Raw genomic sequence first — 10,891 nt, forward strand, 5'->3', positions numbered from 1 at the left:
GCATGATGACAAATGCCAACGGGAGTATAAAGTAAGAACCTGAGGGCTTTCTGGCTTTATTTTCCAAACCAAAATAAACTGAGAAAGGAAACGTATTTCACCAAGTCTTAAAGGTTTTTGGCTTTTTGTTTTTTTCTTTCTTTTGGTCTCCTCACTAATCCACTTTTATATCCAATCAGTCCGTTTTAGGGAAAATTTTCATTCTTTAATTTGGTGGAAAGAGTACCGTCCTGGGCTGTGATTCTGTGCCATAAATATGTACAGTTAGAATAATTCCTGGGAAACAAGGCTGTTGAACAGAGTTTATTTGTGGTATTAAGATAACATTATTTTCTTCTCACACATATTTTTAGTCATTAGCTATTTACAAACCTGTATTATGCCCTTTAGAAATCTGTGATAAACGGAAGATGAATTCAGGGCTTAAATGGTATAGGACTAATAGATTACAGGCTAAGATATCATAGAAATAAATCTCTATTTTATTGGAAAGGAAAACTTGACTTTTATTTTTCGGTGTCAAGAGAAGAGCCTGGGAAATATTCTGTGGCCCGCTTGGGCATGTAGGCATCCAGACAAGATATAAACCTTTTTATTTTCTTTCTGGGTCAACAGAGCTCTGTCTACAATGATCTGTACATTTTCTCTCAAGATCAGCTTCATCTCTTCAAATATCACAGGTCTTCCTAGGACCAGGAAACAAGGTTGCGATAACACTCTCTTCAAGCTTTTCAATTACTTCTTGCAAATCACTTGGCTCACAGGTTTTGTTCTCATTCATTACATTGGTCTCTAGGGAGTTTTCTGTATTGCCCAGTGAGATGCTGTTTCTTTTTCTCTTTATTCAGTCTGCTGAAATATCTTACTTGTTTTGTGAATTTCCGCGCTCTGGTATGCATCAGTCCAATAAACAATCATTGCTTATTAAATGGATGCACACCTAGTTGCTGTAAGAAGTTTTCTTTGATCAACATATGGTCTATAATGTAATGGTTGTTTTGAATCTGATGTCATGGGAAAAAGTACTGGTTGAGTCAATATGGAACCTTGCCCAGATGCTTCCGTTGTTTCTTCCATGAAAATAGTAGCTTCATCCATTTGAGATGTTTCTCTGGACTAATCATGATTTCTGAATCCATCCATAACCACTTTCCAGCCCAAATAAAGCCCAGATCAAACAAACACTTCTGAGAAGTGGTTTGGATTATAGAATGCTTTCAAGCCAGTTCAAACTAAATCATCACTGAAGTGCAATGGAGAGGATTCTTTCAACTCTCACCTCACTGGTATCTGTCTTATATAACTCTGAGTTTTCATGATTGGAAAACTAGGTGTTCGAAGGAGGCATTCTTCCCATCTGATTTTCACTGTTCAAATTTTAAAAAGTGAACAAAACCCCAAGAAAAGCAAAGTTATAAATTTAGGCATAGGTCTGCAGCAAGAGAATATCATAGAGCCTGCTTAAGTTCTTTCAGTGCTAATGTCACTAACTTACTTTTCTGCTTGATGAAATGGGGCATACAAACTCTACATTTTGGCCCAGTTCAGCCTAGTGGGACTGGAAAACATTAGGTTGCAGACATCATTCTGCACACTTCTTTTCTCCACATCAAGCAGAAACTCCTGACCCTTAGCTTGAAGGCACTCAATCAACTCTACCCCCACCCCTCCCAACCCAGTTATCTACTCTCTTCTCCCACTACATCCCAGCTCACACTCTTCATTCACTCAGGCCAAACTATTCACTCTGCCTATTCTTATCCCTTTGACCACTGAACTCTTCCTCCCATTTTCCCCCCAGCCTGGAGCCCCCTGACCTCTCACATCCAGCTTAACACTGCTCTCTCCATCTTCAAAAGCCTTCTGAAATCCCAGCTCCTCCAGGAGTGGTTCCTTGATTAATATCTAATTTCCTCACCTTGTGTTCCCAAATGCCACTAAAAACCTTCTGGTCCACCTATGCACAGGGGGCTGGATACTAGGGCAGAGATGGGAAATGCAGGGAGGAGTCTTTGATGCACTTTTTCTCAACACAACTAGGCCTCGTGCTACTTTGGAGAGCATCAGATTTTTGAAAGAGTAAATGCTCAGTAAGCCTCCCAGTTTCCATTTTTCATATAAGCAGCATACCCTAGTCAAAAGAGAAATGGGCCTGTGAATCAGAGGACCTAGGTTCTAATCCTGGCTCCGTCGCTTGCCTGCCATGTGACCTTGAGCAAGTCATTTCACTTCTCTGGGCCTCATTTCTCTCATCTGCAAAATGGAGTTTAAGACTGTGAGCCCCACATGGGATGTGGACTGGGTCCAACCTGATTATTTTGTATCTACCCCAGAGCTTAGTACAGTGTCTGGCACATAGTAAGCACTTGACAAATACCATTAAAAAAAAAAAGAGTACACAGCACCCCCTGTGACATGTATGTTTGTATCTTTTCACCCTACTACGTCTTCCTGTCTGAAATTTATGGTAATGTCTGCCTCCCCTGCCTATATTGAAAGTTCATGGAGGGCACGGTTCAGTTTTACTAATTTAATTCTGCTCTCCCAGTGCTTTACACTGCTCTGTACACAGTAGGTACTCAAAAAGTATTGATTGCTTTCCCGTGAAAGCTTCTTGTGTGTTTGACAGATGCCACTTGGGGCTGGTTGTCCTTGCCCCTTGCCCTACAACCAGCCTCCCTGGGCTCTAGACATCATCCCGAGGCTTCTCAAACCCAATCCAGAGCCAACAGCAGATCAAGGCTTGGTAAGGTGGAAAAGGAAATGATTTAGTCAGTCAGTGCATATGGTTATTTTTATAGTAATAACTGTGGTATTTGTTAAGCACTTACTATGTGCTAGGCACTGTACTAAGCGCTGGGGTGAATACAAGAAAATCAGGTAGGACACAGCCCCTGTCCCACGTGGGGCTCATAGACTCAATCCCCATTTTACAGATGAGATAACTGAGGCACAGAGAAGTGAAGTGACTTGCCCAGGGTCATACAGCAGACAAATGGCGGAGCCGGGGTTAGAACCCATGACCTTCTGACTTCCAGGCCCGGGCTCTATCTACTATACCAAACTGCTGTGGTTGTCCCCAGGTTCCCAAAGCAGGCAGGGAGCGATCATTGGTGGTTGGGGATAAGTGTTTGGGGAGCAAGAATTTTTTTGCCCTGCAAGAATTAGCTAGGTACTAAGCATTAGCCTTACCCTGTGCGTATTTCCAGGAAAAATGATGTCTTCTACTGGAAAAACTAGATCCAAAATGATTTGCTCACTAGGGAAGAGAGGTCCACTAATTCATCTTGCAAGGAAGTGCAACGAGACACTTTTCTAGCCTTTTAAGGCTTGTTTTTCAAAACCTTTTTCTATATGTAACTTTAGCTTCTAATCTAATTAAATGAAGCAACCAGGCAGAGTCCAGACAAAGAACAGCCAACAGGGTCAGTTAACAGAGCAGTTTCTGTTTAGAAAATCTATTATAAAATGAGCCAGATAGCTCGACCTACATTTGTAGCTAGGAACTTAAGCCTAAAGGGATGGGTGAGCTCGAAAGCTAACCTTGGCTATTAAACTTGAAAATGGCGAGAAGAGTGCAGCAGCAGCAGGGAGGAGGCTCTCCGGTCGTTATACCAAGGGTGCTATGGAAGCCATGCGGCCCAGTAGGTAGAGCATTGGCCTTGGAGTCAGAAGGACCTGGCTTCTAATCCCACCTCTGCCATTTGTCTGCTGTGTGACCTTGGGCAGATCACTTTACTTCTCTGTGCCTCAGTTACCTCATCAGTAAAATGGGGATTAAGACCGTGAGCTCCATGCGGGACGGGAACTGTGTCCAACCAAATTTGCCAGTATCCACCCCAGCGATTAATACAGTGCCTAGCACATAGTACGCACATAAAAAATGCCACTATCATCATTATTATTATATATCTACTCTTTTGGAGATTTTCACATGTGGTTCCCTAATGCAAGAAGCTCCTGGACCTCAGAAAACCCAGCTATGTTCTCCACAGATGGGAGTATTCTGTATAGGCTGGAGGAGCTGAGAGAGACAGAGCATTAATGGACACTTCAGAAATTTGATTTAATGTCTGTCCTTCTCACCTGTAAGCGCCTATGAGCAGGGAATGTGTCTACCAAATTTGTGATACTCTGCCTAGCACCTATGCAGTGATTGAGTGAGGCTTTTGGGACATTATAAGGGTAGAGTGAGAATTAAGTTTATAGTTAGGTATCCTTGAGTTGCAGAAAAAATCTTGGGAGAGGATTGTGCCTTTCTGGAGAGGAGAGAAACTGTAATTTATTTATGTATATTAATGTCTATCTCCCCCTCTAGTCTGTAAGTTCGTTATGGGCAGGGAATGTGCTGTAATATTGTTGTACTGTACTCTCCCAAGAGTTTAGTACAGTGCTCCGCACACAGAAAGTGCTCAATAAATATGATTGACTGACTCACACTCCAGTTCATGTCTCAGGGCCTATCCAACAGAGCCCAGGGCCTGGGAGGCAAGAGACCATTAGGAGCTTTGCAGGCAGTAAAGAGAAGCAGCTTTAAGAAAAGCTCCAAAAAACTGATGGACAAGTCTTAATGTATTAGCACAGAGAAAGGTAGGCTGTTAGCTGGAACATTAATAACCGTGAGAGTAGATGTCAGGGAGGGCAACCATCACACAGCTCCCAAGCATCCTTTGGTGCCACTGTCAGAGACACGGTGTAGGACTTGATGGACCATTTGTCTGACCCAGTTGGGCTTTGCTTATGATCTTTTAGCGAGGCAATTAGCCAAATGAGTGAACCTCTTACATAACATGGCCGGAATAAAAACTTTAATGAGCAAGGGTAGCTCTTGCCTCTGAAATTCTCAAGCAGCTACTCAAGGGTCACACTACTGGGGTTACGATAGATTGGAATTTATTCAAAAGTACCATTTAAATTACATTAATAGCATGGACATTACGGATAGTGAAATCACTTTTGGTCCCTTGCAACCTACCCAGGTTTCTTGTAAATGCCTGTGAGCTTTAATTTGTAAGTCATATCCCCCCTGCCCACAGATCGTTGCTGGCTGTAGGATGAAAACTCAGATGGGGCACCCACAAACGCAGTAAATTATGGACATGCTCTTATTCTCTTCTGACCCCAATTCTATTTACACTCCATGATCCTTCTGGGAAAATTAGCAAATGATAAAACAGTGAAAAGTGTTAGAGTTAATGAACGCAACCCAGACAATTAGGGGAAGGTAGGAACTTAACAGATCAGACATAGTCCTTATCCCAGAGGTGGGGATAGAAGAACAAGGACAAGATAACCATGGATGGCAAACAATGAATAACTAAGTCAACAAACCAAGACTACAATGTCAAGAATAGACCTTAGAGGTGGGAATTCTCAGACTCCCCATTGCTCCAGATAAACAGAGCTTAGTTACAAAGACTGTTTGTTCAGAGAGAAAGGTATTCGACCTCTTGGGTCCAGACCACAGCTTATTAATTAGACATATCTGCCTAGAGCAAGGTGTGGCCTCCCTTCTTCACCCTTTGGAAGCAGCACATTGTGTTCACAGGGACCTGAGAGGAGATCACAATGGTTCTCCAGTGAGCAGGGAGGTTAGGGTTTCCCTTGGAGAAATGGTATCAATCTGGGGGAGCCTCCATAGGATGCCATACAAAACAGAAGGAAGTGGCATTTTTTCACCACCTCAGGACTGGCAATTGTCAGAAGTCTGTTCTTTTTAAATATAATTTATTAAGTGCTTTCTATGTGCCAGAGACTGTACTAAGTGCAGGGGTGGATACAAGCAAATTGGGGTGGACACAGTCCCTGTTCCAGGTGGAGCTCACACTCTCAAACCCCATTTTGAAGATGAGAGAACTGAGGCACAGAGAAGCGAAGTGACTTGCCCAGGGTCACACAGCAGACAAGTGGTAGAGCTGGGATTAGAACCCATGACCTTCTGACTCCCAGGCCCGGGCTCTATCCATTCTACCATGCTGCTTTTTCTCTTTACAATCCACCCTCAATCATCACGGTAATAGGAGGCCGGGAATAGTATGATAAATGAAGTCTTAGTTTTAGCCAAAAATTTCATTTCCTTCAACACTCAATTGTTTACTTTTCTTCATTCCCCTTCCTCAAAAGTGCTGACTTACCTTGTTCCTGATATATCGTTGTTCTTCCTCCTCCTCCCACTATTTATAAATAATACATCTGCCTCTCTCCCCAGTTAGATTGTAAGCCCCCTAAAGTCAGGGATCATGTCCTTAGCTTTCGTTGTACTCTTCCAAGAACCTAGTACAGTGCTCTGCACACAGTGGATGCTCAATAAATACCATTGGTTGATGAAAGGGAATAAGCAGTCAGGATAATTCACCAACTGGACCATCCACCCCTAGGTAATAGTGAACTGAATCGACCCCATTGGTGATCCTCTATGGTCGTAACCACAGGCTAGATAGATAATTATCGGTCGGAAAATATTTTTTCTTGGCCTACTCATTTTTCATTTGTGATCGTGTTTTGAATCTGAATGAGGATCAAATACATAAGGCTCTCATGTGTCTTCCATCTGAGGTGGCTATTTATTATCCAGTAGATTTTGCTCTTTGTGGCAGGTCCAATGCTAAAAATTAAAAACCTCACTAAATCTATATCTAAGCAGATGGCAGAATTCTTGGTCTACGAAACCTAATATCTAAATCACTGTCCAGGGTAATGAGAATTTAATGTTCTTGATTTTTCCAGGCATTTTAATTGTTCAGAAACTAGAGAGTCACCATTTGGGAGAAATGACTGTAGAACACATATGACTTAGTTACTATGGAAAGTGGATTTGTTTTAAATTAGCCCTTCTCCGTGCTGCACCAAATACTACTTTTAATATTTTCTCCCTACCCAATGTGCCTTACAGAACAAGAAGGGACAAACTGCTGCAGTTTTCTAGCTTTGTATAATTATATTTTGTCGAGGTGCTGAATGTCTAATACGATGAGACACATCAGACTCTACTCCAGAAATCTCAAAGAAGGGTAGAATGTCCCAGTATGTATTAAAAACTGAATTGTTATAGGTGCCTGGGAGTCAGAGGACCTGGGTTCATTCATTCAGTAGGATTTACTGAGCACTTACTGTGTGCAGAACACTGTACTAACCACTTGGAAAGTACATTTCAGCAACAAAGAGAGAGAATCCCTGCCCACAACAGGCTTATGGTCTAGAAATGTGGAGACTGAAAACAACATAAGGAAAAGGGATCAATAGAATTAATATAAATAGAATTATAGACATATGTATATACTTCAAAACAAGTAAACAGGCATTAATATAAATAAATATAATTATAGCTATATATATATACAAGTGCTGTGGGGTGGGGAGGGGGGATAGAGCAAAGTGAGCAAGTTGGGGCGATGAGGTTGGGGGCATTAAGGGAGAGCTGAAGAAAAGGGGGGCCTAGTCTGGAATTAAATCTGTTTCTAATCCTGGCTCTGCCACATACCTGCTGTTTGACTTTGGGTGAGTCACTTAGCTGTTCATGGTCTCAGTTCCCTCATCTGCAAAATGGGGATTCACTACCTATTCTCCCTCCTCCTAGAACTGGGAGCCCTGTGTGGGATCTGATTATACTGTATTGACCTCGGTGGTGAGAACAGTGCTCGGCACATAGTAAGCACTTAACTACCCAATTATCATTACAATTTTTATCACCCCCCACTCACCCATCAGACCTAAACCAGGTTGTCTCAGGCTCAAGGGAGTATAGTGACTATACTTTTTAGTAGGCCAGACTGCAAAAAGCTGGGCAAGACCCTTCACTTCTCTGTGCCTCAGTTGCCTCATCTGTAAAATGGGGATTAAGATGGTGAGCCCCATGTGGAACAGGGACTGTGTTAAATCAGATTAGCTTGTATCTTCCCTAGTGTTTAGTATAGTGCCTGGCACATAGTAAGAACTTAACAAATAACATAAAAAAAGAGCCAAAGTTGCCTGGGGCAATGGGGAAGTGGGGAGAGAGATTTAATCTCTGGTGTCCTCTTGCTGCATCCTCCCTCCTCTGTTGCCCAGCCAGTCAACAGCTCTTGGAAATTCCAGATATGAAGGCGGACTGTGGACTCTGCAAAAGAGGTTTAAGGAGAGAATTTTCCATCTTTAAACTTTCCCCCAACACTCTGAGGCTGGGTTTGTTGTCTGTGATTTACCTTAAAAATCTGTCTCCCCCATAAGATATAAGCTTCTGGTGGGCAGGGATCAGGTCTACCTACCGTATTGTATCATTGTTTGCTAAGCACTTAATACAGAGCTCTGCCCATAGTAGGACCTCAGTAAATACCACTGGTTGATAGATTGATTGGCCCAGGATCCCACACCCTACTAGGGCTGTCCAATTCCTACCCCTAAATCCTTCCACACTGGCTTCTTTTTGCTTCCTCTTTTTGCTCCAACTATCCCCACCCACTAAATTAATTCATTTGTATTTATTGAGTGCTCACTATGTGCAGAGCACCGAACTAAGCGCTTGGATTATACAATTCGGCAACAGATAGAGACAATCCCTGCCCAACAACGGGTTCACAGTCTAAACATCTAGCACGTTCATTTCAGGGACAATAGCACTAATCATATAATACAAATAATAATAATAATTATAATAAATGGCATTTATTAAGCACTGAGGTAGCTGCAAGATCATTAAATTAGACCCAACCCATGTCCTACCCAGGCAAATGTTGTAAGAGGGAAGGCTAACAGGTATTTTGTCTGCAACATACAGATGAAGAAAATGAGGCACAGAGAAGTTGAGTGTCTTGGCCAAGGTCTCTCAGCAAGCCTGTGATGCGGTCGGGCCTGGAACTCAGGTCTCCTGACTCCCAATCTTCCACTCTATGCATTATATAAAAAATGGCATTCTTTAAGTGCTTACTATGTGGCAAGCACTGCTCTAAGCACTGGTATAGATGCAAGCTAATCAGGTTGTCCCAGGTGGGGCTCACAGTCTTAATCCTCATTTTACAGATGAGGTAACTGAGGCCCAGAAAAGTGAAGTGATTTGCCTAAAGTCACACAGCAGAGAAGTGGCAGACCCAGGATTAGAACCCACGGCCTCTGACTCTCAAGCCTGGGCTCTTTCCACAAAGCCATGCTGCAGCACCTCCCCAGATGTGCTTATAAAACTATTATGGCTTTAGTGCTTGAGAGAAATGGTGTAGCTTCCTTCCCAGGTAGTAGCTGAGGCACTGAGAGAATCTGTCTCCTGCCTCCAGCATTCGTCTTGAGGACTCAGAAGCTGCTCTTAGCTGTCCTGGGGAGCTGGGGAGAATGAGGGTGAAAGACCTCTTCATCCACTAATACTCCTCTCACAGTCTTAGCTCCTTGAAAACTCACTTCCCGCCACTAGACTGTAAGCTCCTCGTCATCAGGGAACGTGTCTACCAACTCTGTTATCTTCCACTCTGCTAAGCACTTTGTTCAGTGCTCTGCACACAGTAAGAGACTCAGTAAATAGGACTGATGGACTGACTGCTCCTAACCACATCCTGCTCTCAGCTCTCCCACATCTGACCCTTTGCCCATGCTGTTTCTCTGTCCTGGAACTCCCTCTTCTTGCAAATGTGCAGGATCTCAGATCCTCCCTCCTTTAAGCCTTCCTAAATTCCCACCTCCTCTAGAAGGCCTTCCCTAATTAATTCCTAATATTCCAAGCCATTTCAATCTAACAGCCACACTTAGTACCTATGCATTTATACCTATTTTCAACAGCACCTATGCATGGCACTTACGTTTATATGTATGTTGCAATAGTACATTAAATGATTTATTCTGCTGATACTTCTTCTTGGCAGATTTACTTTACTTCATATCTGATCCTCCTATTGCTCCCTCTATTTGTAAATAATTTAGTAGGTCTGCTTTGCCCATTAGATTCCAAGTTCCTTACTGGTAGGGAATATGTCTTTTGTGAGAAGCAGCGTGGCTTAGTGGAAAAAGCCCACGCTTGGGAGTCAGAGGATGTGGGTTCTAATCTCAGCTCCGCCACTTGTCTGCTGTATGACCTTGGGCAAGCCTCTTAACTTCTCTGTGCCTCAGTTTCCTAACCTGTAAAATGGGGATTAGGACTGTGAGCCCCACATGGGACAACCTGATTACCTTTTATCTACCTCAGCACTTAGAACAGTGCTTGGCACATAGTAAGTGCTTAACAAATACCATAATTATTATTTTGCTTTTGTTGTACTTCTCCAGAGCTTAGGATAATTTATTGCACTTAGTAGGAATTCAAGATATATCATTACTACTGCTATTACTGTGATCTTTAGACTGTGAGCCCAATACTGGGCAAGGATTGTCTCTATCTGCTGCCGAATTGTACATTCCAAGGGCTTAGTACGGTGCTCTGCACATAGTAAGCACTCAATAAATACTATTGAATGGTTACTATTCCTAATAGTAATAATTCTACTATTTCTTCTACTCTCTTCTCTCAAGAACCAGAGGGTTTATTCATTCAGAGCTTCCAAAATTTGAGTTTCTCAGATTCTGCCAGCACTTCCCAGGTAAGGAAGTTAACCTGTCACTTCCTCAAGTTGCAAGGGTTAGCAGTAACTGTATTCTTCCTGCTGAACTTGGGAAATCGGGAGCCCCGAAAGAGAATAAGGAGAATATAAGGCACTTGAGGCTATGTTGGGTGATCTTTTGACCCAAGTCAGGATTTAGTTTTTACTTCCTTAGGTAATGAGGTTATTTATTCTACACTGTAATCCAGGCTTGAATACTGTTTGGTCTTTGGATTCTAAATTCTAGTGATTTAAGACAGTGATGAAAGGCACATGCTAACTTAGCTGGCTTTTTCATGTTTTTCAGGGCAGAAACCAGTGCTTTGTAATCAGAATCAGTTAATAAGAAATGTTATCCA

The sequence above is a fragment of the Ornithorhynchus anatinus genome, chromosome 12 (genome assembly GCF_004115215.2).
Source record: "Ornithorhynchus anatinus isolate Pmale09 chromosome 12, mOrnAna1.pri.v4, whole genome shotgun sequence".
NCBI lineage: Eukaryota > Metazoa > Chordata > Mammalia > Monotremata > Ornithorhynchidae > Ornithorhynchus > Ornithorhynchus anatinus.